The sequence below is a fragment of the Zalophus californianus genome, chromosome 4 (genome assembly GCF_009762305.2).
Source record: "Zalophus californianus isolate mZalCal1 chromosome 4, mZalCal1.pri.v2, whole genome shotgun sequence".
NCBI lineage: Eukaryota > Metazoa > Chordata > Mammalia > Carnivora > Otariidae > Zalophus > Zalophus californianus.
This window is the reverse complement of record NC_045598.1, coordinates 8,439,809-8,467,104: the sequence shown is the minus strand read 5'-3', so window position 1 is coordinate 8,467,104 and position 27,296 is coordinate 8,439,809. Positions and strand designations below refer to the sequence as shown.

General features: G+C 52.8%; 1 long non-coding RNA gene across 2 annotated transcripts; it reads left to right on the top strand.

The window, feature by feature from the left end:
- The first annotated feature begins 19,505 nt into the window (after window positions 1-19,505).
- On the top strand, window positions 19,506-25,870 carry LOC113908570. 2 transcript variants are annotated; one of them, XR_003515537.2, is made up of 3 exons: window positions 19,506-19,639; window positions 24,825-24,991; window positions 25,691-25,870. It is a non-coding gene; the product is annotated as an uncharacterized LOC113908570 (long non-coding RNA). The 2 variants fall into 2 exon arrangements; XR_003515546.2 differs by lacking the exon at window positions 25,691-25,870 and adding an exon at window positions 25,508-25,672.
- The last annotated feature ends 1,426 nt before the right edge of the window (window positions 25,871-27,296 follow it).

Here is a 27,296-nt window from a genome sequence, read left to right as displayed (position 1 = left end):
TCAGAGTGTGTGTGGAAAGGAGCAGGGAAGACAGAGATGGGGGAAACACGACTCAGCCTGCAGCAAGTTCCCAGCTTCCGGGAGAGATAAGAACACGAGAGAATTCTAAAATGAAACACCAAGCCCCATACCCACACACAGGTACTCAACCCATGCCAGTTTCTCCAGCCCTTCTCTTTAAAAGAGGAAAATGGAGTTGAGGGCACCTCTAATGTTAAGGTGCTGAGTGGAGCTCCTGGTCTGTGGCTCACTTACCATTCCTGCTCTGTGGTGTCCAGTCCCTGGGAGCTGTACCCACTGGCTCACTGCCAACTGGACACATTGGTATTTATGACCCTGGATGCCTTGAGAGCTCATCTATGCAGAAACAAATGGCCCGAGCCAGTGTCCCTGCCCCAGCACTCACTCCCCATGTGCTCATGATCCCCAGGGGAGCCGTTGCCAGACTGGCCAAGCCTGTTAGGAGACTCCCAGTGGCTTCATCTGGCCTTGAAGAAATTTAGGGTTGGAAGCAGCTCCTGACTCCAAGGGTGCCACCCTGAGCTGGGAGGGGAGGGAGACAGAGACAGGAGGCCTCTCCTGAGAAGTGGGGAGTATGTGTGTTGCTGCCCCCAAGATCAGTCGCCAAATATGACATAGGAGTACAAAGGAACAGACCTAGTGCCACTGTGCACATCTCTGGTCTCTCTTGCCACATCCCAGAAGGAAGCCAGAAAATGTGAAGCCATGGGAGAGGGTGGGAGGAAGGAGAACAAAGAAAAGACTGGTTTTTTAAGGGAGTAATAGGGGAGATACAAAGTGTGTTCCCAAGCCCAGCTGAGAGCAAAGGGTTTTCTTTGCTGGGTGAATGGCTTACTCTTCTCAGTTGGTTTGATGGCTGCTTCCAGGAGCCTCCTCGAAATTCTCCAAGCCTCCTGCACTGTTGCTCTCAGTCTGACAGATCCACAGGGAATGCCACTAGGGAGCCCCCATGGTGCTGTGCCACCCTTGGCCCACACCTGGGGACACAGTCCCCACTCCCCTGGGAACTATTTTTAGCGGATGGGGGTCCTAGCTTCATGCCCCCTAGCTAGCCACAGCTGTGGCCAGTTTGGCCACACCCTCCTCCAAGCCCTTGCTGCCTCCAGGGGTCTCCAGATGCTCTCCAGTGGGGGATGGGCTTGCTCTGCCCTTGTCCAGGGATTTCTGGGTACCGAGGATGCAGAGGCAGAGGCCCACAGAGTGGGGAAGGAGGTAGGGAGTGTGGTGCTCGAGAACACTGAAAGGATGCAATTTTCCCAGGCCATCAGCAGAGTTTTAAAAATGCAAATGGAACCGGGCCTTTGAAATATGCCTGCCATAAAGTGGAACTGGTGGTGGCAGCCATAGCTGGCGCGGGCGCAGAAAGTCATGAGAAACCTCCTTGCAGGGCCTCATCCTCAGACTTCCTTCCCTCCACTCCCCACTGCCTGTAGGACGAGTGTTTATGGGGGACTGGGCATGCTGGACTCAGAGATCCCTGCCCAACCTCAGGGCACCTCCCTGAAGCCTCAGTGATCTGCCCAACAGAAAGGCGGCAGAGACTGAGATTCTCCATCCCCCACAGTCCGTACCCCCACCTTACCCCCAACCCCCCCACCTCCCCACCCCCTCTGCCGCTCCAGTGCTGTCTGCTGGAAGTTCTTCCTGGATCTGATTTAAATGCCTCTTAATGCCGATAAGCGGCTTCCCTTATACTCTGTCTTCAGGACTAATTGAAAGCTTCTTTTGTAAGGGGTTTGAGCTATAAAGGGCTGCTTTGTCCTTCGTTCCCATCCCTTTATTTCTGTTTTCATTTTCTCTTCAACTACGTCTGAAGTAGGGCCTCTGAGCCCAACCTCTGAGTCCACCACTCCCAATAAAGCCATATTTCTGTTCCACCCCTTACCAGCTGTGTGACCTTGGGAGAATCACTTCACCTTGCTGAGCTCAGTTATTTTGTCTATATAATGGGGGTGGGAGAAGTACTTATCTCATAGTAGTGGTTATAAAGAGTTTATTAAATGAGTAAATCTCAGTGCACAAATAGCATTTAGCACAGTGTATGGCATAAACCAATCTCTAAATAAATATTAGGTGGTGGTGGTGATGATGATGATGATGATGGCCTGCTGAGTAAGAGATGGCCTGGAGGTGTGTTGCTGGAGGTGACCATAACACTTCTCACTTCTTTGCCCCACCCCTGATGAAATGAACTGTGTACAAACCAAGTCTCTCACCAGATGGTTGAGCAGCTCAGGGGAAGAGTATATGGGGAGGGTTGGAATTGTTTATCCTGAAAAATATGGTAGATTAAGACAGTTGTTCTACTGTTCCAGCATCAAGGAATACAATAATTACATTTAAAAGTAATTCTCTCTTCAATCTCCTAACACACTGACTTTGGAGCTCTTGACCCCAACTTCTAGTCTCACTTCTCCAGGAAACCGTTGAGTAGAGGCAAGTGGACTTGGGTGTGCTGGAAAAAGCTCTAGATGTAGAAGTCTTTTACTAACTCTATGACCTTGGATAAGTCACTTTATTTCTCTGAGACTCAGTTTCCTCAGCTGCAAAATGGGAGTATAATGATCTGTGCCTATAATATGCCTGCAATGATCTTTTCAGCTGAGGTGGAGCACGGATTTATAGGCAACCATCTGATAATTAGTCACATATGTAGTTAGATGTTGTTATAGTTATATATAGAGATGGGTAGAATGATCATTCCCTCTTTCCATGACTTTCAGGGTTGACTGCACTTCATTTGATATAATGGATGCAAAAGAGCTCAGGAAACTTGCCCACATTCATGGTGAATGAATTTCTGACTCAAGGTCATGTAGGAAGTTAGTGGAAGAGTTGGGTTGGACCCAGGCCTCCCTGGGTTCAATCTTGAGCTTCTACCAAAGCACCATCTTTCCTCCTTCTCCCTGGAGCTCTGTTCAGGAGGTGAGTGTGAGCTTATGGGGGGCAAAGGGTAGAGGGGCCAATAATTCAAGAGAAGATAGAAAGGTCTGGAGAAAGGTGATAGGGCCAGACTGGAATAGGCAGGGCCTGGGGAGCCCGGACAGATGGCAACCCTCTCCTCCTACCTCCAGAATTCTGTAAGCAGCCAGACCTAGCACTCCTTTCCCAGCCTTGCCTGCCTCCTCCAAGGAAACAAGCAGCCTGCACCAGAGTGAATACAATCCAAGTTATTAATTGCCTGCAACAATTAGCCCCAGTACCTGGGCCTGCAGACACCCAGGCTCTGAAAAGAAAGCCAGTTACAATATTCACTCTGCTGCATAATTCTCCCCCAATACCACCCTACTCTCCATCCATGTTTTAGGGGCCTTTGCTCTGACCCCAGCGTCTGGAGAAGACCAAGTTTTCCTGAGGTCTTCAAGAGTGGAAGTCACCCAAGGGTTAGACCCTGAGGGGCATTACACATAGCAGGGCCAAAGCAACGGCAGGAAGGAGCAAGACCTTGCCAAAGATCTAGCCCACTGTGTGGCACTAGCCAAAGACTATCCCACTATATAGGAGAGAATACAACCTCCAGGTTAAATAGACTCCTTGAGGGTCTTATTGTTAGTCCCGGCAAGGGAGAGATCAGAAATGTCCCCAAAGTTCTGGTTTGAATCAGTTCAGTCACATACTAGCTTTGCATCTTTGGGAAAATCCCTTCATGACTCTGAGCTCATTTCCTTATCTATAAACTGGGGACGGTGGTCACACCTCTTCATGGAGGGAGATTCAGGGAAACGCTATGCAGAAGCACATAGCAACACACTAAGTGGCCTGGGGTGAGCTGGAAATAAGTTGTATTTTGTTTTATATGGACAAAGCCCTGGCAGGAGATTCTGTGCTGCCTGTGGGTCCCTTGTCCCTTGGCAGGGGAGCAGACGTGGGAGGCAATGGGGAATGAGGTAGATGGGGGTTAAGAGACCTGGATGCTGAACCCAGGTTTGCTATGACTCCCACTGTGGTCCTGGTGTCCTTTCTACTCTGGCCTCTTGTTCCCACCTGACAAATGAGGGCACGAAGCTAGTGAGCTCTAGAGCCCCTCTAACTGATTTTTTTTGAAGAGTATGAGCAGAAGAAATGAGTTTAGAATGGGTAGGAGGCCATGGGGAGGGTAGAATCCCCAATTATTCGGGGGTGAATGGCAGCGGTAAATGTAATGGAACTGCCAAGAGAACATGAAACCAGTTACATAAATAGTTAAGCCTAGAGTCACTAATCTGTTGGTTCTGCATCAGTAAAAGAAACCACTTACCTTTTATCAAGACAGGGAATAAAGATCATCACCTGGTTCAGAACTACTTGGGAGAGGCTGGGTAGAAGTTCCCAGCACAGTTCTCACTGGTGGGGTGTTTCAGGACCACGACAGTGGCAGATGCCAGCCTCCAAACACCTGGGCCATGGTTGAGGTGAGGGCAGAGGGATGAGGGACATGGACTTGGCCACTCAGTTGGATCCTCAGAGATGGTGTGATGATGCTGATGTTCAAGAATAACTTAGTGTGAGCAATGCTGACACTCAAGAATAACTCAGTTACACATGGTGGGGGGTCTCTGAGTGCCCAGAGGGATTGCCTAAGAGTAGGGTCATGTATAGGGCCTGTCTCCCAGCCTCTCCCCAGGAATAGCTAATGCTCCTCATGCACCTGCCTGTGTGTGAATTCTTTCATGACTCAGCATGGAATTCCAGCCCCATCTCCCCTCCCCCAATCCCACCCCAACACTGACCCTTTGTCCCTCTGGCCTCAGCTTCCTGGTACAAGTTGGCCAGTGCCTCCCTTTGCCTCAAGCCTGGCTGGCCTACTGGCGCCAGGAGCCAAGCTGTCTTTAACCCTGACCACCAGGCCCCATCTGGGCCTCAGCAGTAACAGCAAGAAAGAGCTTTTCTGGCATTTTCCCAGTCAGAAATCTGCATGGCTCTGATGGGCTGCCCTAGTACCAGCTCCTATTCCAGCACATCCAGTGTGGGATGGTGCGGAACGTTCTGTGCCAGAGAACTCTGTGGCCAGGGCCCCTAAGCTGGAATAAAGGGCTGGTAGAGAGATCATCAGTGCTCAGGCAGTTAAAATACCTTTTAGGCAGCAAGGGATGCTACTGACAACATCAGCATCATTAATAATTAATGGCTACAATTTGTTGCATGCCAGGCCCCATATATGTATTACTTCGTCTAACCTCACAACCACCCCAGGAGGTGAGTCCTTTATCATCCTCACTTCCAGGTGAGAAGATTGAGGCTCAGAGATTAAGTTGCCTCAGGTCACATGGCAGGGAAATACTGAGGACTCGGCTTTAGGCAGTTTGATTCTATAGCTCAGATTCTTTACCATATTGTTATTCCCATTTCACAAGTGGAGAAACTGAGGGTCAGAGAGGTGAAGGAATTGGTTAAGTTCACAGAAGGGTCAGTGATGGAGAGGATTTGAACCAAGATTTGCCTGATGTTGGAGATACCACGTTTATCTGTTCACGCCACTGCTCCCCAAGGAACTAGGTCCCGGTTGGGTGCCCACTCTCAGAGTCCCCTTCCTAGGTCTAAAACACAACTAAGTTAGTCTCCCTGTTCTTCCTTAGGGAAGTCACTGCCTCTCTCTGAGCCCCAGTCTACCAAGGGCAACATGCTAAGACAGAGCTCGCATTCTAATTTGAGAATTCCTTTGTCTGATAACATTCTTCCATGGACACTAGAAGGGCCATTCTGCAAAATGGCAGGACAGTCCCCAGGACCCAGAAGGACAGGGTCATACTCATCCCTCCCAGGACAAGATGCAGGGGCCAGGGCCACAGGCTGCAGACATCACCTGACACAAAATGCCAGGCTGACTCCTAGCTTCTCATTTATGAGAAGACGAAGGCCCAGGGCAGGTGACTGCAGTGGTGTGGTTGGCTCCTGACAGCACTGTCCCTTTGGCCAACCCTCCAAGGCTTCTGTGTCCTTCCCAACACCTCTGAGTCCTCATTTTGCAGCTGGGCACGTCTGGGGACAGCTGTTCTAACTGGCATCCAGAGCCACATCTGGCAGATATGGCAGCAGGATGCAGGAGGAATATGTGAATAGTCTTAATGACCACGTGGGGCAGCAGTCCGGGCCAGGCTGACACGGCCGGTTGTGCCTGGGGAGCCAGGCTGGTGGCATGTCCCCTTACCCACCTCCGCCTCTTCGTCCTCCCTGTCCATCTCCTCTCTCCCCGCCCTTCCACTGCTCCTCCTCCCTCTTGTTTTCCTTCCTCTCTTTCCACCCACACCCCTAAACACCTCCAAACTCCTCACCTTCCCTCCTTTACACTTACTCCTTCCCTTGATAATGACCACAGTCAACATTTGCTGAGTACTTACTGTGTGACAAGCCCCGTACCAAGCATTTTTCCTGCACCATCCTCTTCGATCTGCACAACAGGCCCTTGGAGAATAATCACGTCTCTTTTATAGATAAGGAAAGTATGGCTCAGAGAAGTCAGGATGTAAGGCCCACACTCTTCCTGTCCCTTTGTGCTGCTGGGGACATAGCACGTCATCACACATGGGGCAAGAAGGCCAGAGGTGGTGTGATCCATTCTCTTCAGCCTTGGATGGATTGTTGGTAGATGTGGGGTTTTTTTTGTCTTTTGATTTTCCTTTAAAGCTCGAAGCTGATTTCATCCCCCCACGCTGGATTGCTGTGTTCTCGGCACCTTCTAACCCTTCTCTTCCCACAGTGTGTATGAGCAGCCCAGAGTCAGCTGTTCATCATGCTCGCTAAGTCAGGAAATGCAACCAGACCACCACACCCATGTGGGACCAGGTGTTAGTGGGCCAAGTGCAGAAGACTCCCCTCGTACCCTGGGGATTTTGTGATCATGGTCATTTCAAAGCTTTTTTTTTTTTTTTCCTTGATGGGGAGGGTTAAAGGGAGAAGGAGCAAGAGAATCCCAAGCAGGCTCCATGGCGAGCGTGTGAGCCTGACGTGGGGCTCAATCTCACGACTTCAAGACCATGACCAGAGCCAAAATCAAGAGCCAGATGCTTCACCCACCGAGGCACCCAAGTGCCTCATGATCATGGTTATTTCAATCCATGGATAACTAAGGCCTGCAGTGCAGGTGGCTAGGAGCATGGAGTCTGGGGTCAAAGTCTTGAGTCCATTTATAGCTATGCCACTGACCAGGTGATGGTGGTCAACCTGCCGGAATTCTCTGAGTCTCAGCGTTCTTGCCTATAAAAGAGAGACAGTACTCACCTCGAAGAGTGGTCGTGAAGATCAATAAGATAGTGTATACAGTGTGTCTGGTACACAGTCCACAGGCCATGGCCTTCTCCATCTCATATTGGGTCAAGAGAATTAGAGAAACATACTCCCTCTAGCCCAGGGGGTTCCCCTGGTACTCATTCCCCAGAAATTGCTCTTCCAAATATTTTTTGGTAGGATTTAGATAGCACGGTCATAGCCAGCATTTTTGTATGTGTCCCATGTGTGATATGTGAATGGGTCATATCATCTCATATAGAACGTGTGGGTTCTGAGCATAAGTCCTAGGGCCAGACAACCTACGTTCAAATCCCGGCTCTGCCACTTACCGGCTGTGTAACTTTGGGGAAGTCACCTAACCTTTCTGTGCTTCGCTGTCCTCACCTGTCAAAGGAGCTTATAGCAGCACCTACTTCCTAAAGGTGCGATGAGGAGTTGGGGGTGCACGGAAAGTTACCAAGATCAGTGCCGAGCCTTGATAAGTGGTTGGTATAAATGTCACACACTATTATTTAATCTCTACACCAATCTCAGAAAGTGGATATTATCATCCTTGTTTTACAAAAGAAGTAACCGGTAGAGGTTGAGTCACTGGTCCAAGGTCATATAGCTAGTAAGTGGCAGAGACAGGATTTGAACCCAGTTCTGACTGATTCCCAGGCTTCCGCGTTTCGCATTGCAGTCACGTGTCTGGGAGGGAAGAGGAGAATGGGGCTTCGAGGCTCAGTCAGCTCCTCCAATGCCATGACCCAGATGAGCTCACTTGCCACCCTCTTGCTTCCTCTTGATGTTCCCATTCAGTCATTTATTTCAAAGAGACTCCCGTTTAACTCTTACAGATTCCCTGGGTACTCCTATTCCCAAACCTGCTCACTCTGCAGGGCTTCCAAGCCATGGGGAGCCTGCAGTGGCCCTGAGTCCAGCCTTGCTCTCCCCCAGGGCTGACATGAGCTGTGGGAAGCCAGGAGAGCTCCCAGGCATCCAGGAAGCCCCTAGGACTCCTTCTGGTCCCTGCTGAAGGGTCTGCTGATCCAAATGCTCCATGGCTCCACCCTCCCCACTGCCCACAGGACACAGCCCTGAGCGAATATGACACCCAAGGCCCTTTGCTCCTCAATGGCCTCTCTCCAACCCTGTTACTGCAGCCCCCCGCCGCCCCCAGGAGCCTCAACTCCACTCCTGCCCCAAGAGCCCGTGATGGCTCAGATATGCCTCACAGCCTTTCTCACGTCACTCCATCTGTCTGAAAGGCTCTTTCTCTTCTTCTCTACCGGCTGAAATATTACTCATCCTAAAGGCCCAACTAATCCGTTCCATGCTGGAGCTACCCCCCAACCCTACACCCACTCTTCCCCAGAGTCTTTAGCTCTCTCTCTTCTTTGCTCCTGGAACAATTTCACACATCTATTTCTGCATTTGTCACGGTCTGACTTGTTTTCTATATAGAGTGTGTTGCGCAAGGGCACATGAGGTGTGAAGGTGCATGAGGACTCTGCGGAGGGGGCCACTTACCAGGCAAGGGCTGAGGGCATGAAGGGCAGATCCTAAGAAGCAACAGAGCCTGGACTTCCAGGACCATCTGCTCCAGGCCCTGGCTACTGAGGCCAGAATCTGGAGTCAGGCGTTACTCCCCATGATCACATGGCACTTCATGGGGAAACTACAGAACCTGGGCCCCCGACTCCTGATCCTGTGGGGTCCCCCAAAGTCCCCGTTGTACAGCTGGGCTGATGCACACTGTCTCTGCTACCCAGAGCCTCCAATGATCCTTGCTACCTTTATTAGTCAGCAATTGCCATAATAATGCTGTGTAACAAACCACTTCAAAGTCTCAGGAGGATTTAACATTAATATGTGTATTTGGCTCACAGGTCTAGAACCTGACTGGAGAACTCTGCTTCAGGCTGTGGTCCAGCTCATGTATGCTCCATGTATCCTATAAGGGGCTGCAGCTACCCTGATTAGGTTCCTTTTGTGGCTGTGGCAGAAATGCAGGAACATAAGCACAACCGCCTAAACACATCTCAAGGCTCTTTTCTCATTGTATGTGCTGCCATCCCAATGACAAGAGCAAGTCCCCTGGCCAAGCTCAAAAAGTCAACTGGGGATGAAGGAGACTCAGCTCATGATGTAGCCATAGCAAGGCTATAAATGTAAAATACCAATCTGGGAGGCTGGAGAATTAAGACCAATAATTCAGTTTATGCCTCCACCTTCCCTCCTACAGATTGAAATCGATCGCTGACTGCTCCGCAAGCCACTAGACAAGTCTCTTCAGCTTCCTTCCCTGCAGTTACTACCCACAGAGCTTTCAGCGGATGCTCCACCTTTCCCATCTGAAACTTAGCTGTGCTGATTGCAAAACAATGGTGGAAAAGAAATGTAAAGAGAATACTCAGGCTCCAAGTGTTAAAGGTAAAGGGAGAGGAAGGAGGCACATCGTTTGTTTAACTTCGGAAGGGCGGAGAGTGCTGGAGATCTATCCTCACCCCCATCTTCCAGCACTACCCATTGTCCCAAATCTGAAAGGTGAGCTTTAGGGGCCCCTCAAAGCTTTGAGTCAAGTTCTCATAGGACCACTCATCTACACGGCTTCGGAACCTCAGTGTGGGGACACTTTTTAGCAATTTGTTTCTATTTTCATCAGTTCACCATTTTTTGATAGCGGCCCACCAATTTCCAATGGAGAACCACCATTTCCCCTTTAGACCATGTGATTTGGTGGGAGGCATGCACATGTGACCCAGGCCTAAACCAATCAGAGCATCCCATTGTCTCCTTGGCTACAGTGATTGATTCAGAAATAGACCCCTGGCAAATCCAGGCCAAAGAGAATTCAGTCCTGAACTTTCGTCAGATTTCTGGGCATGACTACTGGGTATTTACTGCAAAGATACAAATGTAGGGATCCGAAGGGGTACGTGCACCCCGATGTTTATAGCAGCAATGTCCCCAATAGCCAAACTGTGGAAAGAGCCAAGATGCCCATCGACAGATGAATGGATAAAGGAGATGTGGTGTATATACACAATGGAATATTATGCAGCCATCAAAAGGAATGAGATCTTGCCATTTGCAACGACGTGGATGGAACTGGAGGGTGTTATGCTGAGTGAAATAAGTCAATCAGAGAAAGACATGTATCATATGACCTCACTGATATGAGGAATTCTTAATCTCAGGAAACAAACTGAGGGTTGCTGGAGTGGTAGGGGGTGGGAGGGATGGGGTGGCTGGGTGATAGACATTGGGGAGGGTATGTGCTACGGCGAGTGCTGTGAATTGTGCAAGACTGTTGAATCACAGATCTGTACTTCTGAAACAAATAATGCAATATATGTTAAGAAAAAAGAAAATGAAGAAGATAGCAGGAGGGGAAGAATGAAGGGGAGTAAGTCGGAGGGGGAGACAAACCATGAGAGACGATGGACTCTGAAAAACAAACTGAGGGTTCTAGAGGGGAGGGGGGTGGGGGGATGTGTTAGCCTGGTGATGGGTATTAAAGAGGGCACGTTCTGCGTGGAGCACTGGGTGTTATGCACAAACAATGAATCATGGAACACTACAGCCAAAACTAATGATGTAATGTATGGTAATTAACATAACAATAAAAAAATTAAAAAAAATTTCTGGGCATGACATGAGGAGTGAGAAGGAAGCGAGGAAGAGACTCTGTTTTTCCTGCAGGACTTGAATCTGAGAGGCTATAGACTCTGTGTTACTAATAGCCATCATGGCACTACACTGATTCCAAGAATAAAGTATGCCAGCCTCACCATGAACTGAGGGACAAAGGGAGACTTGACTTAAGCTCCTGGATCAAGCTATGCCTGAGTCCTACCTTGAGACTTTTCAGCTATTAGATCGGGTAGAAAAGGTTTTCTGTCACTTATAACTGAAAGAGTCCTGATTAAATAATCATGGACTCCCATAATCATGGAATTTGGGGCAGCTAACGCCAAGGATGCTTAGGATAATAAATTTGTTGGGGCGCCTGGGTGTTGCAGCTGGTTGGGCATCTGACTCTTGGTTTCGGCTCAGGTCATGGTGTCGGTGTCATAGGATCAAGCCCCGTGTCGGGTTCCATGCTCAGCGTGGAGTCTGCTTGGGGTTCTCTCTCACTCTCCCTTTGTCCCTCCTGCTTGCACTCTCTCTCGCTCTCTTTCTCTAAAATAAATAAATAAATCTTTGAGAAAAATAATACCAAATTGGTTGAATCTCAGAGTTTAAGTCCTTAGAGACTAAGCCTGACTGAAAGGAATATGGAGAGGACCTCAAAGCTATGGGTGTGGAGCAGGGGAGGGCCCGAGTTGCCTTTATGCACCCCCACTGGTGCCAGTGCATTTGTCCCAAACCAGGAGCTCCTGCAGTTCCAAGCACTAGACTGTGGATTGGCCTGGGAGAGCCATGTGCAATGAGATGCACAATCCCAGACAGCCCTTTGGGATTGTCCTTCTGCATGGTACCCTTTTATCCTTTCATGCAGGGAAGAGATGGGTTCTGAGCAGTGCAAGCAGTGCTGCTGGGAAGGAGAGGTGGATGATGAGGACACCCCTTAGAAAAGCTGCATTTGGCCAGCAGAAAAGCCTGCCCCAGACCAGACTGCTCTGAGGCAGGCGCCTGGCCCAGTGTGCCAACCTCCCTCTTGGCATCAGTGCCCACTCTTGCTGGCTGACCTTTCTGAGCAGATATTTCAGGAAAAGGAACGGAAGATCACATCTCGCGCTGGCTTCTCCACCTGCTGAGAGGATCTTCAAAGGTGCCAATGGCTGAACTGGCTGCTGGACCACTTCTCTCTGCCAGGACCCAGGCTGCCATTGGCTGTGTTCCTCTCCAGCCCACAGGGCCTCCCACCTGGCCACAGCTCCTGGACCCAGCTTCACTTCTGGCCTGGCCATTCTTCCTCAGAAGGTAAGTGGCTCTTTTGCCCCGCATGGAGGTTCCTGAGTATAATAATTTGGGTTCCAGTTCCACTTTCTCCAGGGGCTTGCTACTTGTATAAATTGGCATCAATTTGTCCACTTGAAAAACGGAGGCTTCCCCAATAGTGATAAGCCTCACTACACTTTTATGAAATGGGCCTTCGCACTCCCATTCTACAGGCTAAGAAGCCAAGGCTCTGAGGGTCCCTGATGAGCTATTCATTCAGCAGTCTCATTGAGCACAGTCTACTTGCCAGGCACTGTAGTAAGGTGTCAGGACATTAAGGTGACTAAAACAAGGTCCTGACCCACAAGCTGCTCAGTTGGGGTGGGTGATACACTTGCCGAAGGGCACAGAGCAAATTGTCATCTCCTCTGCACACAGTAGGTACTCAATCAATTCATGAATTGGCTGAAATGCTTTACGGGCAACTGACAAGGAGCAATCATGGGCAAAAAGACCACAGCATGCAAAGGATGCATCAGGAGAAAGGGAGATGTCAATTTCCAGCCTGGAGCCTAGGTTTGCAAACAAAAAATCTATCATATCTGACGCTGTTTGCCAAAGACTAGAATGGAGATGAAGGAAATGAGGAGCAGCGGATGGTGTGCTTGGCTCCTGCCTGACAAAGCAGCTGGGGGCCTGCAGGGCTCTGGAATGGTCCCCAGATCCCCCCAGTCAGGGCTGCAGAGAGGATGGAAACAATGTAACCAGGATGGCCTGCTGGTAACACTGGTAACCGGGAGGGAGGGTTTGCAAATGTGAGGATGAACCCTTAGAATGGACCAGCCTCAGAGATGATAGCCTCAGGCTCTCTTTCTCCTCTGGACCTTGCTTCTCAAAGCATGGTCCATGGACCAGCAGCATTGGCAATACCTGGGCATTTGTTTAAAATGCAGATGCATTTATTGCATTATGCAAATACAGTATCTGGGCATTTGTTAAAAGTGCAGACTCTCAGTCCCATTTCGCACCTACTAAATGTGAGTTTGCAATGTCAACAAGGTTCTCCACTGTTTCCCAAGGCTAGCCGCATATTAGAATCATCCAGGGAGGTTTGGAAAACCCAGGCGCCTGGATATATTCCAGAGATTCTGATTTAATTGGTCTGGGCTGTCACCTGGGCAGCAGGACTCTGTTGAGATATAATTGACATTTAACATTGTATAAGTTTAAGGTGTACATGTGATGACTTGATACACTTATATCTTGCAAAACAGTAACGTTAGCTAACACCTCCATCACATCACATAACTGTCATCCCTTTTCCAGCAGGACTTTTTAGGGTCCAAGTGATGATCCTAATGGGCAGCCAAGGCTGGGGACCACTGCTTTAACTTTACAGAGTACATCCTGAAACTTGACCTCATGGGCCCTTCACTACAACCCTGGTAGCTTAGGAGGGCCTGGTTGTTTCCATCTTCCAGAAATGGCGTTATCTTCATTTTTCAGCCTAGCAGGTTAGTGTAGAAGAGTGGTTCTCAAAGTCAAGTCCCCAGAACGAGCAGCATCGCCCTGGAACTTATTAGGAATGCAAACATCTGAATCAGAAACTCTGGTGATGGGGCCCAGAACCTATGCTTTAGCAGCCTTTCCGGTAATTCTGGGACAGACTCAGGGTTGGGAGAGGAGCTCTGGCATCTGTCCCTGGCTCTGTGTGTCCTTGGGTGGGGGACTCTCCCTCTTTGGGCTTCAGTTTCCATGTGTGTAAATGAGGGAGGGGTGGAGCAGATCGGGGTTGTCACCCTCCTTAGAGTCCCTTGGCACACTGCCCATCTGCCACAGCACTGCTCCCCACTGTGCCCAGACTGACCCCGGACTTTTCTCAGCACTCCCCCCACCCCCACAGGCAGTGCGGCCCTCCCAGGTGGCACTGAAATTTAAGTCTCTTTACCATCCCAGGTGCCGGCTGATCTCTGAGGCCCCTCCACAGTGTTAGTGACAGTGGCAGGCCCCGGACCCTGGAACCCAGCGCTTTTTCTCTCCTCCTCCTCAGGCTCTGAGAAATAGAGAAGCTGGTGTATCCACATGGGCCAGAAAAATGTGTCAAGGGGGCAGGTGACCTGTCTCCACCTTCATGCCCTTCCACACCCCCACGCTTTGTACAGCTCGTTCCCACTCCCTGTTGTACTCCTCTGGTCTAATCTTAATGCACCACTGAGGCCAAACTCAAATGTCACCTTCTCCATGAAGTCCCCTGTGCCTCCAGGCAGGGACAGCTGAACTTGCACAGAGATGGGAGCATGTCCTGCCTGCATTACGCATCTCCATTATAGTCTGCCTCCCCTGGGGGACTGTGGCTCCTGGAGATCAGGGACCCATCAGGATCCCTAACGCTAAGCCCTGGGCTTGGTAGGGATAAATGCTCGAGACAAACGTGATTGAATGAGGTGCCCAGATTACCAGTGCCAGGGGCAAGATGTCCTAGGGGCCCCAGTATACTCCTGCTAATGGCACCTTCTGCACCTCACTCTACCAGCATATCAGCCAACTTCCCACTTGCCAGTCCTTTGGCACTCAGAGTCCGCTGCTGCCCTGGAGTGGGCCTGAGAGGTGCAGAGCCCGCGAGCTGCCAGGCTGTCCTGCACAGCCGGTCTGGCCTGACTCCCTCCTGGCGAAGTGGAAGGGAGGAAGAGAGGGAGGCAGACAGGCAGCAGGGTCATACCCCGGGTCTCCAGTGAGGAGCCAATGGGCAGGTTAGTGGGGCAGTGACTGCAGTCAGATTATTGATGCCAGAGAGGCGGGGAAGGCAGTGCTGCGGCTGTAAGCATGCTCACACATCCAGCCGAGTTCCAGGGATCTGGAGAAGCTGCCCTCTCTCAGCTTGCCTGCATGCTCCCATTTGCTGTGCTCAGCCCTGCTCGGAAGGAGGAGGCCCATTCAGTCCACATTTACCAGCACCTACTGTGCATTCAGCCATGGGTGAGATGCCGTGGGGCAGCAAGGAGAAGGCACAGTCCCTGCTCTTAAAGGGGGATGAGAAGGGGAAAGATCCTGGCATGTGATGAACACAGCTGTATGCCGTGTCTTGTGTGAGGCCAACGTGCATTGAGCACCTTATCAGTCCCCGAGGGAGAGGAGTGTATACAGAACACCTACCATGTGCCAACCTTGCGAGGGGAATATGTACTCAGCCCGTACTGTGTGCCAAGTCCCATGAGAGGGAAAGCGCATTCTCCCTAAGCCCGGGGCCCTGAGAGAGGGGAACGTGGATTGAGTACCTCCCATGCTCCAAGCTCTGTGTGCGGAGCCTCATACCCAATGAAACCTTATGCCAGTTCAGGAAGTTGGCTTTCATGCCTGTGTCTCCTTCCCTTACAGGAATCCAACTTCTCCTCCTCCAAGGCCCAGCTCAAAGGCTACCTCCTACAGGAAGCCTTTCCCGATTTGTTGGGTAGAACTCCCGGCTCTTTTCTCTTCTGTCCTTCAGCAGCACATCAAGGCCGTCCTCATTTCTTCTGCCTGGGATGATGGACAGCCAGACAGCCATGTGTGTAGCCCTCCTCATGGGCCAGAAATGATGCTGAGCACCGCCAGGCTCCCTCTCAGTCCTCACCACCCAGATGCTGGGTAAGTACTACTGCTACCCATTTTACAGCCAAGGAAACTGAGCTCCAAGGAGGCTAAAGGACCTGCCCAAAGCCACACAACCAGCAGGTGTCAGAGCCAAAGCTTGACCATAAGCCCGGGCATTTCCACTGGGTGAACTCCCCTGGCGCAGGCGAGGGCTGTGTTCCCCCCTGCATCTACCCTCCCAGGTCCTGGCTCCCTGGGCGTGGCTGCCCCCAGAGGACATCCACTGGCCATTTTCACAGCAGTAACCAGACGTGTTGGTCCTGACTTGGCTGCCCCGCACCCCACTCCCTGCTAGCAGGGTCCTGACTTGGCAGGCAGAGACCCCCTCCTCGGGGGCTCACCAGGACGGGGGGACATAGTATTCCCAAACTGGGACATGTGCTGACATTTCTGGGGAGAAAAGACCAATCTGGAGAATCGGGGCTTTCACCTCCCCCTGGGAATTGGCGTGCTGCGCTTACCCATGATGCTCTCCCTCCACTTCACAGAATAATTGCTGAACAGATTGCACTGGAAGGAGAATTCCTGGATTATGGCGTCATGATTCTCAATGGCTGTTTATCTGTGTTGTGCTTCATTTCTTAAAAGAAAAATGGTGAGAATTTAAGTATGTGAGTTGAAAGCCGGGGAAACGGAGGCCGCATCCATCACCCCATGGAGGATGGAGTGGAGCACCGTGGGGGAGAGGCAGGGAGGCGTGGTGCTCGCCACCGGCTGCCTGCTCTGCTCCCTCCTTGTCTGTCAAAGCTGTACACATGAGGAAATGAGGGCCCAGAGAGCTGAAGTGACTGGGCCAGGGTCACACAGCACTGGCACGGAGGGACCAGTCCGTCTGACCCCAAAGCCAACCTTTCCTGCTTCCCGTGGCAAGTTGATGCACTTATCAGCTGCTTCTCTCGGAGACTCCCTGGACGGCTGCTCTGCCGTGACAGAGGACACAGAAGCCCCACTGGTTCAGCCCCAGGCCAGGAGATGCCAGGCTCTGCCTGCTGTGGGCTCTGTCAGATCTGGGAGGGGAGATGCAGGGGGAACCACGGCCCTCGCCCGAACCCAGGGAGTTCGCTGTCTCGGGAAGAAGATGAAGGGCCCCTGCACAGTAAGGTGCAAGAATAGTGCCACATCCTCAGTCCAAGGACACATCTGAGGGCCCTGGCTTCCACAGCATTGATGGTCTGGGCCTCTCCTTGGACCCTGAAGTACGTGATCCTCTCCCTGAGGCTCAGCTGCATGGCCCTTCAAGGCAGGGGTAGGATTCTCATTCAGACTGCTGGATTTGAATCTCCACCTCTGTAATCTATCAATCATTAGACCTTGGACAAGTTGCTTAACCATTCTGAGCTCAGTTTGTTCATCTGTAAAATGGGCACAATAATAGACCTCCCTTGTAGGATTATTGTGAGGATGAAAGGAGTTAATTCAAGTCAAGGGCTTAGGACAGTGAGTGGCATTAGGACCTAGTAAGTGCTCAATAAATACAGGTTGATAGTATTCTTCATTCAATAATTTATTTACTCAGCACCTGTGCCCTGGGGATGCAGAGTTGAGACACAGACCCTGCCCACTCGAAGCCTACAAGCGAAGAGGCTGAGGAGGAGAGGCAAACGGATAAAAGACCCCCTCTGCCCCCCACCGTGGGTTGTGAGTTGCAGTGCAGGTAAGCATGGGGCACTAAGGGAGCCCAAAGGCAGAGGGTCAGTGAAGGCTCCCGGGAGAGGTTATAGTTAAGGTTAATCTTGATGGATGAAGAGTTATTCACCAAGGAGTCCATCAGGACTGACAATCATGGGGGACAGATGGACAATTAGACACAAGTCAGGCATCCAGGCAGAAGGAAAAGCACACACAGAGGCTCAGAGGAAAGAGAAGGCATGGCACATCTAGGGAATTGCAAGTAGCCCAGGATGGTCAGATATCAGGTGTGTGTGAGAGGTAGTGACGAGAGATGAGTAAGAGAGGGAGGGACCAGCCGCCCGGGAGCCTTGGGAGCTCTTATGGCTTGAACTGTATCCCCCCAAAAGTTGTGTTGAGGTCCTAACCCCCAGGACCTGTGAATGCGGCTTTATTTGGAAAGGAATCATGGCAGGTGTAATTAGTTCAGATGAGGTCACACTGGAGTGGGGTGGGCCCTTCATCTAATATGCCTGGTGTCTTTATGAGAAGAGGAGGGACACACAGGGAGGAGAATGTCACGCAAAGACAGGCACGTGAGGGAAGAAGGCCATGTGAAGCCAGGGGCCGTCTGGCGTTAGGTAGTGGTGGAGCGCCACGGAGTACCCGCCACCAGCAGAAGCTGGAGGAGGCAGGGTAGGATCTTTCCCTCCAGCCTTCAGAGGGAGCATGGCCCTGCTGACACCCCAATATTGGAATTCTGGCTTCCAGAACTGTGAGAGCAGAAATTCCCAGCTTTTTAAGCCCCCGGCTTGTGATACTTTGTTACAGCAGCCCCAGGAACTAAGCCAGGAGCTGAGCCACTTCAGCTGTCAGGGTGGAGAGGGTTAATCCCAAAGCGCCTGGCCATGCTTACTCCTCGGAGTCCCCCGGGGTGGCTGGTACACAGGGGCACCTCCAAGAGACCTGGCATTCTTCCACCTCCTGGTGGCGCCCACATCACCTCTGCCTTCCCCCACGGTGCCGCTTCCTGTCGGACCCACGCCACCTGTGCCCACTGCCACCCCAATGGCCACGGCCACAGCGGCTCATCGCTGAGATATACAGCCGGCCTCGGGCGGGGTGATGGGGCCCAGCCGGGCTGGCATTAATCATGTTTATTGCAAACAGGAAACAAAGGGAAGAAAAGAACAAAGCCCTGGACGGGGGAGATGGGGAGGCAGGAGTGAGGCACCCAGCCGGGAGTGGGGGCCAGCCGAGAGGCACTGCCTACTGAGATACCCATTAATCTCCTGGTGTTTGCTTCAGGACCAGGAGCGAAGAGCCCAGCGCTCTGCTGAGGTTTATCTGGGCGCCTCAGCTGTGAAGTGTGCTGCATGCCAGTTTCGTGGGTGCGTCAGAGATTTGCCAGGCTTGGGAAGGGCTGGGAGGTGGCAGGAGGCACCAAGAGCCCTGCTGGCCCATCCATTACCCCAGCAAAGGCCCGGCTTTCAGCGCTGTCCATGGGTGAAATTGCATTACATTCTGCCTGGTAATGAGGTGCCGTGGGCCTGGGCGCGGGGCCAGGACCTGCTCTGGCCACCAGTCCCGGCCCCGGTCACCCCCAGCCCAGACTGGCCTGGCGCGGGAGGAGGGTGGGCACCGGCGCCAGGAGGGGGCGGAGGGGAGGGTGGAGGCAGAGCGTGGCACCCAGGAGACCAAAGGCAGCCGGGGCTTACTGAGCACCACTGTGTACCCGGACCTGTGTTGAGAATTACTGCTGTATCCTAACACTGTATTAGTTTCCTATGGCTTCTATGACAGATTAACACAGACGGGGTTGAGCGGGGGTGGGGTGCTTAGGACAACAGAAGTGTATTCTCTTACCATTCTAGAGGCTAGAAGTCCGAAATCAAGGTGTTGGCAGAAATGGTTCCTTCTGGAGGCTCTGAAGAGAGAGTCTGTGCCCTGCTTCTCCCCTAGCTGCTTGGTGTCCTGGGGCTCCTCGATGCCTGTTTCAACCTCGGCCCCTGTGTTCACACGGCCAGATTTCCCTCTTCTTATGAGGACACCAATCACCAGATCAGCTGCACCCTCAGCCACTATGACTTCATTTTAGCCTGATGACATCTACAAAGACCCTCTTTCCAAATAAGATCCCATTCACAGGTCCCGGGGACTTAGGACTTCAACATACCTTTTGGGGGGTGGGCACAACTCAACCCACAAGGAAGTTCATGTCTGCGGACGGCTTATTTGATGTCCCGCACTCTGCTAGGAGCTACGCATGAGCTGTCTGATTGGATCCTCACGACTGAAGTATGGGGTTGGTACCATTACTATGCCCACTTTTGAAACCAGACTACTGACGAAAAAAATTGAGGCTCGGAGACACATAGCTGAAATGTGGCAGGCCCCAAAACCTGACCCAGACCCAGGAGTGTGTTGCACAGAGTCATGCCATACTGGGAACAGCACAACGGTGATAGTGGGGAGGGGGGGGGATGTGTATCTGGAGCTCCGAGCGCATTCAGTAGGGACATGTGATACAGACAAAGATACAGATACGGGGAGGCTTCCTGGAGGAAGTGACCCAGGAGCAGGGATCTGGACAGTGTTATTTTACAGACAGGGAGCCACCCGCCGTCCTCCGAAGGTGCCACATGCTCTCAGCTCTGTGCCTGGGTGCCTTCGCCGCTGCCTGGTCCTCTTGGCAAACTCTCAGCTCTATGTCATGCTGGTGGGTGACTTTGGAGGGAGGCTAGCCCCTGCAGACCTCAGTTTCTACAAGACGGGGATATGAGCATCTGCTTCCCAGGGTGGCCGCGAGAGGGTTGTGAGATCATGAGCATTTAGCACAGTGGCTGGTTCTATCATTATACGTTGGAGGAGGTGGGGATGGTTCCCACTTGGGCAGCTGGGAGTTTGCTGGTGGCCCCTCTTCCACCAACAGGGAGTACAGAAGGCAGGGACAGGCTCCGGGCAGGGGGCAGGCAGGGCAACAAGGAATTTGGGAGGACTTCAGAGGCAGGGTCTGAGGATAGGACCCAAGGGTCCCTGGCTCCTGATGGCACCAACCATTGGTCTTCCCAGCTGCACCCCAGGTCCTGACAGTATGGCCCCCTGCTTCCTGTACACCTGATGAACTCCTTCAGACATCTAGCCATTTGCAGGGAGACTGTTCAGCTCATTCTCCAGGACTCATGTTGGCCAACTCCTCTTCTTGAGGACAGTTCTGACCTTCCTCCTTCCCCCCATCCTCCTGCCTCCAAACCCCCCTGCACCTCCTTTTACTGGCCAGCCTCCAGGAATATAGCTCTTGGCTTTGACTTCTGATCCCCAGGCCTAACGTGGGAAATACTTCTCTGTGAATCAATGAATGAAATGATTAACTGAGTCAATGTGTGGGAAAGGAACAGATGAGGGAGTCTGGAGTCTTGGTAGCCCCCCATAAGGCACCCCCACTCTCTGAGGCCACTCCTGCCTCCTCTTTCCCCCTCGTACAGCCCAGCCCCCACCTGGCAGGGGAGCTCTGCCTGTCACCCCCAGCAGACAGACCCTGGCCCAGAATGCCAGCTCCAGTGAGCACAAGAGTCACCAGAGCTCCGCCACCTGCATCTTGTCTCTTCCTGCAGCCTCAGCAGTGGGGGCGCCTGACAATGGGGGGAGAAGGAGAGGCTGTGCACCTGCTTGGTCACGGGCAGATGCAGTCCTCAGCAGGGGAAGCATCCCAGCCATTCTCCCCACCCTGGAATCACAGTGTCCTCACCCCCTGGGCAGGCTCTCTATCTTCCAAGGCCCCTGATATTTAAGGAAATTAAGGTCAGGTCTGGCTGCTAAATATTTGTCTAAGCCGAATAGAAAATGGTGCCAGAGAAGAAGGCCTTCAATTTTATGAGCAAATAAATCAGATGATGGGAGATTGGGCTGGGAAGAGGGAGGGGGGGTAGGATGCTCAATTATTTAGAGCAAAAAGTGCCCCCCAAAGCCTGGGGGGCTGTCCATGTGCCCCCCTTTTAAAAGCGCGGATCCTTCATTTCGCTCTGTGGGCCAAGGCAGGGGAGAGGTTGTTATAGGTCAGTCGACCTTGAGATGGAGAGATGGACCTGGACTACCCACGTGGGCCCAGTGTAATCACAAGGATCCTTTGAAGTTAAAGAGGGAAGCAGGAAGTCAATGTCAGAGTGACCTGGCATGAGAAAGTCTTGACCAGCCATCGCCAGCTTTGAACGTAGAGGGATGGAACACAGCCTGGCTGGCACATTGGTGTTAGCCCTGGGGGCCCCATCTTGGACATCTGACCTCCAGAACTGTAGGGTAATAAGTCTGTGTTTGTTTCAAGCCGCTATGTCTCTGGGAATGTGTCACAGCAGTAATAGGGGACCGAACGCAATCCCTAATCAGCAATCAATGCTGTCACTACTTAGTCGTCACACAAGAAAAATATGTTGATTAAATGAACAGAAAGGACCCTGGCCTGGGTGTCGGGAGTCCTGGATTCCAGTTCCCCATCTTGCCCCTAACTGACCACACTGCTTGGGGCAGCTCCCCTCCCCTCTCCAGCGAGGATTTGGATTACAAATGATCTTCAAGGTCTCGCCTCCCAATTCTAAACATTTTCTTGTAATAATTGTCCCCTGAAAGGTTCCTGTGCTCCCCCCGCCTCACCCCCCCCTTTCCACCTGCAATCTGCTCTCTGCTCCTGGGCAGGGTCCAGGCTGGAACTGGCAGAACCAGTGGCCCCCGGAGGAGGTAGTTAATAAAGGCGGGAGAAGAAGAATCAATGTGTGCTGACATCCCTATGACAGATTGGTGAGAGCAACAGATTTAATATCCTGCCGTTTTCCTTCCCCAGCCTGGGGGCCGGAATTGATTAAATAAATTAAAGCTCCGCAGCTCGGGATGCTCTGGGTAAGGTCGCCTAGTCCTCCTGCTGTCCTGTCGTGGTCCGGCCACCCAGCTCACCCCACCCTGCGGCTCCAACCACAGCTAGCCAAGAATGGGGTCCTGGAAGGGACAGGTGCCTTGGCCTCTGTTGGGACCGCACAGGGATACAGACGGGCCGTGGGTCAGGTGGGAAGCATGGGGTGGCATGGGATGGGATGGGGAGTTGGGAGAGGAGAGGTAGAACACAGGAGGCTAAGGTAGGCTGAGACCCCCCAAGAGTCAGCTACAGGGGTTGCAGCAGTGAGGCAGACAGGTGTGGGGCCTGCCGTATGCCTTGGTATGTGCCCAGGCTGGACAGAGCGGGGGGAGCCCTTGGCAGAGGCCCAGGACAGCGGAGAGAGAAGGGACTTGCCAAGGGAACATGTGGCCAGGCTGGAGCTGGGCCCCCAACCCTCCTTCCCAGCCTGCTATGGCCCTCACCCCGAGCACACCATATCGGCACACACTGACCTTCCCAGCCTGCTCCTTTTCAGTGCTTCCCATGATTGCTCAGAAAAGGCAGGCTCGTCTGAACAGCCTCCTGAGTCTGGAGGATTAGGGGGGTAACTCAGGTGTTAACAATGACAGTGGAATGCATCCTCAGGCTCAGCCAGAATGATTGGTTATCTGGGACCTGTCCACAAGCCAGCTCCCCTTCCCCGGTATAAAGAGCTACCTGTCAGGCCACAGAGCTCCAGCAGGGGTCCCCTCCCACTTCCCACGGTCTCTGCTTGAGGCTCGGCTGCTCATGATGGGGGAGGTATCTTTGGGTCATCTACCTTCTCACAGTGCTCAATTTTAAAGATTTTATTTACTTATTTGAGAGAGAGAGAGAGCACACAAGAGGGGGTAGGGTCAGAGGGAGAAGCAGACTCCCTGCTGAGCAGGAAGCCCGATTCGGGACTCAATCCCAGGACCCTGGGATCATGACCTGAGCCAGAGGCAGTCGCTTAACCAACTGAGCCACCCAGGCGTCCCTCACAGTGCTCAATTTTATCAAGCTGGTTGAGTCAAGGGCAGATCTCTTCTTCACAGATAAGGCTGGAAAAAGGAAGCAGCTTCCCCAAGGTCACAGGTGCAGCCTGGATTGGAGCCCAAGATGCCTGCCTGCAGCCCATATCAAAGTTCGTTCCACATCAGGGGAAGTACAGAAGGAAAGATTGGCTAGGGGCTGGGACGGGGCAGGAGTGACAGTGGGCAGGGATGGTGAGAACATTGGACTCAGGAACAGGAGTTGAGAAATGGGACCCAGGGACACCCACCTCCCTTCTGTGCTCTGCCGAAGATGTCACCAGCTTCCTTTAGCCCAGAGAAGAGGCTCTGGAGTCCAATCAACCGTGGTTCGAGGCCAAGCTTTCCCAATGACCGTGGGTCCTCAGACCAGCCGTCAGCTTCTAGGAGCCTCAGTTTCCCTGTCTATCAAGTGGTGATGATGAAGGCACCAGCTCCCCTGAGAAGCGACCTGTCCAGGGAAAGTGACAGAACTGCTGTTTGAACTCAGGTGTGCCCAGGGCTCCCCCAAGGCTGCGATGCCCCCGACGTTCAGGAAGGGTCACCCCCGTCAAGCCCCTGCACGGGCCAGGCACACAGAGTGTGCTCAGCAAGGGTTAGTCATGCACCAGTCTGGGATGACACGCCCTTCTCAGTACTTTTCTGAGGTTCAGTTCAATTCTTGAGTTCACACAAGAGAGTTCGAGATGTCAGGGGAAGCCAGCAGTTCACAGATCGGCCCTTCCCTTTTTTATGAGCACCCCCCCCAAAAAAACACACTGTCCCCAACCACTGAGATCTGCGAGGAGGATGCTTGTGGCTCTCAGGTCGGATGCCCCGGCCCTGAACTTGCTATCCCTTCCTTTGCCCAGCACTACAGCTGCTTTGCTCGGGGCTCAGGAGGGCCGTGGTTCTTTTTTTTTTTTTTTTTAAGATTTTATTTATTTGTCAGAGAGTACAAGCAGGGGGAGCAGAAGGCAGAGGGAGAAGCAGGCTCCCCACTGAGCAGGGAGGCCGATGCGGGACTCGATCTCAGGACTCTGAGATCATGACCTAAGGCAGATGCTTAACCGACTGAGCCACCCAGGCATCCCAGGAGGGCCGTGGTTCTGTCTCTCCGCCTTGAGCCGGTTCTTTGGTCTCTGGAGGGCTGTTTTCTCCCTCTTGCAGTTGAGGTGAGACAAAAGGCAGCCAGGCACCCAGGAAGTCCCACAATGTCCCCACTTAGCTGTCAGCCCGTCTGTCAGCTCAGGTTCCGGCTCCTAACTGCAGCCCACGGGGCAACCTCTCTCTCTCTCATAATTAATTCTTGCTCCAATTTAAATTCTTCCTGGGGAATGTTAAGCAGGGGCCAAACCCGTGGATGGATGCCCGGAAGGAGGCAAACTGGAGAGTGCAGAAGGCAGGGCAGGAAGCCTAGCGGTGTGGGTGGGAAGACCAGTGGAGAAGGGGCTTGTGGCCCATTTCCCAGATGCTGCTCCTGAGGCCAGAGTCCAATTCTCCACTGCTCTCCCAGCCCGCCCTAGCCTGTGGTCGCCCTTGTCCCATTCCAGCCCCAACCTAGCTCTTCCCTTCTTTTCTCCCTTTTTCTCCAGATGTGCCTTCAAAACCCAGGCTTTCAGGTGTTCAGGCTGAGACCACCCACCGTCCCAGGTTGGGGCCTCGACAACAGTGACAAAGGCCACCCCCACTCCTGAACCCCCCGTGATGAGCAGGTGTGCCGCCAGGTGCTTTGCACCTTCATCTCATCCAACACCAAGTGGTAGGTGTGAGTTCAATGCCAGTTTCCAGAGGGAGGAAACAGAGGCTCAGAGACGAGCAGTGACTTTGAGGCCGAGCAGGGCTCCAGAGCCAGCTCCACATCCCCTTGGTGGGTGCTCCTCTTGCCACACCCAACGCCTGCCCTCTTCTCTCTCCCGGTGATGAGCCTTTCCAATCTGCCTTCCCCCATGATCCGCTTCCCACTTCCCAGCCTGAGCCCAGGTACTCAGCCTCTCTTGGGAGGAAGTGCAACGGCTCTGCCCTCTCCCCACCCAATCGCTGCTCAGCAGAGCCTTGTCCTGGTGGAGGAGAAGCCACTCTGGCCCAGGGGGTGGGTGACCCAGGGCCTGCTCAACATCATGGCTACAGAGTGGGGCCACCCTCACCTCCTCTGTTGTTGGGGGCGGGGGACAGATGGGGCTTGGCAGGAGATGAGAGGCAGCGGCCGGCTCGCAGAGATGAGGCACCGCAGTGGCGGTGGCAGATGGCTCAGGCTATCTCCTCCTTCTCATTAAAGTACACACCCAAGGGTCACCGCCGCCGGCCCCAACTCACAAGGGCAGTGCATCCGGTCCTGCCCAGGATGCTCTGCCCTGCCGAGACGCCATCCGTCTGTCCTTGTCCTGCTCAGCCGCGCCACGGAGACCACCAGCCCAAGGTCAGCGAGGGTGGGACTAGATCCAGCCTTCTCTTTGCACAGATGGGGATGTCGATGAGGCCCAGAGAGGACCACACACCCCCCTACAACTCTCCCAAGAGCATCAGCCCCGTGCCAAAGCCACCGAGTAGCGCTGACCTCTATCACCTCGGCCCAGGGTGGGTTGTGCAGAGTGTGGCTGGTGTGGGCAGAAGAGGAGTCTCCATGGCAGAACTATTTTTTAAATGCATTTTGTAATACCAGTGTGTGGTTTTATTTAGGTCCAAGCAGTGCGAACAGACAGCAAGAGTGAGCTTCCCCTCGACTATCCCCTCCCCCCCGCCTTCCTTTTCCTTCTTTTTATCGTGGTAAACTACGCATGACGGGAAATTTACCATTTTAACGGTGTTTAAGTTACAGTGCAGTCACACTGTTGTACAGCTGCCGCCACCGTCCATCCCCAGGACTCTTTTTCATCCCGCCAAAGTGAAACTCCGCCCCACGAAGCAGTAATTCCCCATCCCCCTGCCCCGGCCCCTGACTCCCACCGTTCTGCTCTGTCTCTCTGAATTTGGCTTCTCCAGGAGCCTTGGAGGAGTGGGACCACGCAGGATTTGTCCTTTTGTAACTCTGCCTCCCTCCTTAGAGCGGCTGCTCTTCCCGGTCCCTTGCATATCCTTCCGTCCCTCGGCAGATCTTGGTGACGATTCCCCACCTGCACATCACAGCTGCCTCATCCCTCCTGAACCTGGTTGCAATGCTGCATGGCTGGGCCACCACGTATCTAACCTGTCCCCTGCTTATGGGCATTTCGTGGCTTCTAGCACCCCCCTGCCCCCGGCGGCTCTGGGCATACACGCTGAATCTCTCCGTAGGTGCATTCCTTGGAGTGAAGCTGCTGGATCAAAGGGTTTGTGTATTGTTAATCCTGAGAGATGCCTCTCCTTGTTCGTACAAGAGGTGGCCCTGCCCATGACAGACGCTGTGTTGAGGGCTGGAAGTGCCACCTTCTGGGTGGGAGAACAGGGCTAAGGGATTGAGTCCAACTTGCTTCTGGGTCTCCAGTGGCTTCTCCTTGGCTTTGAGGGGAGCAAGTGGTGACTCCCCATCCACGGTCCTCCTTGCCGACATGAATGCCTTTGGGAGCTCTCTGACTCTTGTCCCCGAGCCAGGAAACCAGGTCGGGCAGACAGCCCCTTTTCCACTTTGCCCCAGAGGGTCTCAGCCTCTGCCACCCCTCAGCCAGAGAGGCCTGGCTGAGTCACAGCCCTCTCCATCCTTCTAGGGCATTCATCCAAGGGACCTTAGATTGGGCCTTTCTTTCCCCAAGATAAACTGAGAAAATTCACAGACTGCTTTTCGTTCTCGGGACAAGCTGGGAGTGGGAAGGCATTATGGGCCTGGAGGAAGGGCCTAGGGAGGGGGAGGCACGGAGAGACACCAGGGCCTTTTGGAGAGGCATGGGTTAGAGCGTTCATGGGTTGTGATGGGGCACCGGGACCAGCAGGGGAAGGGCCTCAGTGCACTTGCTCTGCTCCCAACAAAGTGTCCTCGGCAGAGAGTATGGGCCCCTAGGGAGAGACCCCCGAGCAATAAAACTAGATTAGCAGCTACCACTCACCAAGCCCTCCCTGCATGCCGGCCTCATGTTTACATTTTCTCACTCAAC